Genomic DNA, 4,351 nt, shown 5'->3' with positions numbered 1-4,351 from the left:
TTCTGAATAGTAGAATCCCAAAAATCCGTCTGTAGTCGCCTAAATTCTTCAAAAAGGTTGTCCTGTATATACAAAATAAGGTCCTTTATTTGTCTTGTGTACCCAAAGACGTCTGCATGTCTTTTAATTTCTGAATAAACTCTCTGAAGGAGGTTTAGAGCGTCACTTCATTTGGGTCCAGAGTTAAATTGTATGACTTTTCTTGGAATGATGCTCTCTATAGCTGTCAAAATCGTCGTAAACCAAAAGTCTAATCGTTCGTCCAGCTCTACTTTCGTCCTCCCGTCCGTGTCATTTATATTTATTCCATCATTTCTGTAAGTCCCGTCAATATTAGATTTAAAATCATCCCAGTTTACATTATTGTAATCGAAAACAGTCCGTGGTTCTATTTTGATGGGTGTGGATGATATTGTGATATCATCCACACCCATGGTAATTGGTCCGATGTCGTTACATTCCCTCTCGTCATGGTAAAGTTAAGGCAAGCATTTCTATTCCCTAGTACGGTCTTCCTCTATTGCTTACCATTGTCGAAAAGTCAGGTCCCAAGAATTTTAGTCTGTTATCCCGAATTAATCTACTTAATAGTGTTCCCTGTGATTACTGTCGTAGCACTGGTAGGATGGTCTTGCATTATGTCCCGATGAGATATGTGGGAATGGGTCGCTGTGATAATGATACAAAGTCTTGATGATATATATAATTTCGTCTGCAAGGTATATAAGTCGTTACAATGTTAATGAGTCCAACGTCTGTCTCGACAGTTATGCCCAACGTATCTTCGGTAAAGTCAATCAATGGTTTAATTCGTATTCGGTAGTTGACTGCAACAGCGACACCAGCGTGATCCTCCCCAGCTGCGTTCTTCTGATACACTCGGTATCCAAAGAACTTGATGGGGGAATCATCTCGTATCCCTGTTGCATTCAGCAAGATAATATCCGGGTCCAGGTGTCTGAATTCGTTAAAAAGTTCTTTATGTCTACTTTTTGTTAATTTATTTACGTTCAACTGAATAATTTTTATTGTATTTAACATAATGAAATGATGATAATTATACTAATATTAATAATAATAATGATGCAGACAATAGTAATAGTTTTTTGATTAATGAATTTACTTACAGACATATAGAACTCTATACAGGCAGTCCCCGGGTTACGACGGGGGTTCCGTTCTTGAGGCGCGTCGTAAGCCGAAAATCGTCGTAAGCCGGAACGACACTTGGAAATATGCCTTAAACTAAGAAAAAGTTAGAGACCTTACCTGTGTGACATGCAAGTAGATTGCATGATGTGTAGTGTGGTTATTCCAATGGCAAAGGATGGTTCTTGAAGGTATAATTCTTTATTAAACTCTTGTGACACTAAAAAGCACAATGTACACTACATTAATCCTTAGGGTATACACTAAACACTGTCACTATACGTATACACATGCATTGCACACTTTGTTAGATCCTGGAGTACACTAAAATCCCAGTCTGGTAGCTCTGGAAGGTAAAAGTATAACACAATTAGTACAAATACTACACAAAGTCCTGAATACAATATGTAAATTATAGATATCAAGAGTAAAAGAGTTAATGTATGTTAATTAATTCCTTACTTTTAGTTTATAATTCCTTACTTTGAGTTATATCAAGAGTAAAAAAGTTAATGTATGTGAATTAATTCCTTACTTTTAGTTTAAAGTTGTCCTGCTATGTAACCCTGGATGGACAAAGTCTTATGTGGCCCCATAGCCTACATCATTCAGGGGGTTCTGGAATGTACAAAAAATAATTAGTATGTCAGTAAGTACTCTATGCATAGTAAGTTACATACAGTAATATGCACCATACAGTGGTTTAATATCACATATATAACATGTACAAAACTTAGTTAATGTATGTTAATTAATTCCTTACCTTTAGTTATCATTTGACATCATCGTAACCCTGGATGGAAAGTCTTATGTGGCCCCATAGCCTACATCATTCAGGGGGTTCTGGAATGTACAAAAAATAATTAGTATGTCAGTAAGTACTCTATGCATAGTAAGTTACATACAGTAATATGCACCATACAGTGGTTTAATATCACATATATAACATGTATAAAACTTAGTTAATGTATGTTAATTAATTCCTTACCTTTAGTTTATATTTGACATTCATCGTAACCCTGGATGGACAAAGTCTTATGTGGCCCCATAGCCTACATCATTCAGGGGGTTCTGGAATGTACAAAAGATAATTTTGTCAGTAAGTACTCTATGCATAGTAACGTTTACCCTACAGGTATCACATAGCAGGATGGTTACATACAGTAATATGCACCCTACATGGTTTAATATTGTAAATGATTGGTCTACACCCCTGTTCAGCAGGGAGTGTACAGTATGTATGTAATTCCATGAGGGACCTTGATCACTTATCCCATGTGAGAGATCTTGGTCACTTAATGTATGTTTACTATATGTACTATGTATAATTCCTTACCTTTAGTACAGTAGTACATAGTTTACAGTTGTCGTGCTATGTTATGTAGTAACCCTGGACAAAGTTTTATGTGGCCCCATAGCCTGCATCATGGAGGGGGTCCTGGTTTTCTGGAATGTACCAAAAAAGTATCAAAGTTAAGTCATGTTATGTATGTTTAGTAAGTTACATACAGTAACCATACGTACAGTGGTTTATAACATGTACTACATATGTACATAATCAAACTTGGTTGGAAATTCCTGTAAAAAAAAGTTATGTACGTATGTAATATGTACTACTGTATGTAAAAACCTTACTGTTCATACTTTGTTACACTACATGTTACATGTGATACGTATACTTTCCTGAAGGGTTTTTTCCATCCAAAAATGGTGCTTCTACTTGTAGTAGTTATCCCTTGATGACACTTGTAGTAACAACCTGGAGTTGTGTGAAAAATGTTGGTTCTGGAAGGAAAAAGTAACAAAATTAGTGTACAAAATATACACTACAGAAAGTGTGAATGCAATATGTTAATTACTGTAGATATATCAAGAGTGTACTACTAAAAGAGTTAATGTATGTTAATTAATTCCTTACCTTTAGTTTATATTGACATTCATCGTAACCCTGGATGGACAAAGTCTTATGTGGCCCCATAGCCTACATCATTCAGGGGATTCTGGAATGTACAAAAATAATTAGTATGTTAGTAAGTACCTCTATGCATAGTAAGTTACATACAGTAATATGCACCATACAGTGGTTTAATATCACATATAACATGTAGTATAAAAACTTAATTTAGAAATTCCTTACATAACTTACCAACTTTTAGTGAGTCTCAAAGCTGTTACCTATTGTTGGTGGGAGATGGAGGTGGAGGTGATAGAGCATTCATGATAAGGATGCATTCCAAACCTAACTTCAGTGTGCTTTATCACAGATAACAGGCTAGGATGATGGGCAGTCTGGAATGAAGAATTAATATTAAAGGACAGTATGGTAACCACTTAGGTGTACAAAATTATTGTACGTATGCAAACATTAAACACAACTGAGAATTCCTTACCTCCAGCAAAATGAAGACATGTAGGCTATGTAGAGGTCTGGTTTATGTAAGTCACAGGTGCATGCCAGTCTGGAATGATAATGTAATAGTACATATGATTATAGTATGTATGTTACATACATAACATGGTTATACATATAATATTAAAACATTAATAAAAAAAACTGTCCTTACCAAATTCTAGTGGTTGGCTTGCTTACTGGGATGGTCATATGGTACATGAGAGTGGGTGGCTGGGCTATGGAGTGGGATGGGCAGGTGCTTGGGAGTCTGGAATGATAAAAAATATATAAAATGATAGTTACTACTACTGTAACTACTGCACATGTTATTACTGTTTGACATATGTAGTGTGTATCTATGTTCAATATAAAAATGAAGAATTCTTTTTTACCTGAAGGAATGGGAGAGGTGATACTACTCGTATCAACTGATTTGGGCTCTGGGAGGTGATACTTGTATCAAATGATGAGGTGGGAACATCTACATCTGGAAAGAATGATAGGGTACATATTATAAGGTGGATGTAATTGTAGCATAGTACACTTTTAATAAAATTTCTATTAGCAATTTATAAAACATTTTATACAAATTTGTTAAGGATTCCTTACCTGATGTATAGGGCGAGGCATCAAACCATGGAAGGCTCAGGGTCATCTGGGTCACTGTCCACTATCAAAGGGGTCTGAAATGGCAAAAAAAAAATAATAATAAGATTATGCAACATCAAACACATTGTACCACTATGTAAGTTAGTGTACGTATGTAGGGTGTAAACAATTTCCAACATGAAAATGAGAAAAATGAAATTG

The 4,351-nt window shown here is 35.4% G+C and overlaps 2 long non-coding RNA genes across 2 annotated transcripts; both read right to left on the bottom strand.

Annotated features, from left to right (window-relative positions):
- Nucleotides 1–1,147: 1,147 nt before the first annotated feature.
- Nucleotides 1,148–2,976, bottom strand: LOC135223282 (uncharacterized). Its single transcript, XR_010316458.1, has 4 exons — nucleotides 2,486–2,976; nucleotides 2,138–2,220; nucleotides 1,685–1,767; nucleotides 1,148–1,495 (listed from the first exon to the last, which is right to left on the bottom strand). It is a non-coding gene; the product is annotated as an uncharacterized LOC135223282 (long non-coding RNA).
- Nucleotides 2,977–3,357: 381 nt separating this feature from the next.
- Nucleotides 3,358–3,987, bottom strand: LOC135223281 (uncharacterized). Its single transcript, XR_010316457.1, has 4 exons — nucleotides 3,934–3,987; nucleotides 3,714–3,809; nucleotides 3,540–3,608; nucleotides 3,358–3,438 (listed from the first exon to the last, which is right to left on the bottom strand). It is a non-coding gene; the product is annotated as an uncharacterized LOC135223281 (long non-coding RNA).
- Between the last annotated feature and the right edge of the window lie 364 nt (nucleotides 3,988–4,351).

This window comes from Macrobrachium nipponense, chromosome 8, assembly GCF_015104395.2.
Source record: "Macrobrachium nipponense isolate FS-2020 chromosome 8, ASM1510439v2, whole genome shotgun sequence".
NCBI classification, from domain to species: domain Eukaryota; kingdom Metazoa; phylum Arthropoda; class Malacostraca; order Decapoda; family Palaemonidae; genus Macrobrachium; species Macrobrachium nipponense.
This window is presented reverse-complemented; position numbering and strand designations above follow the sequence as displayed.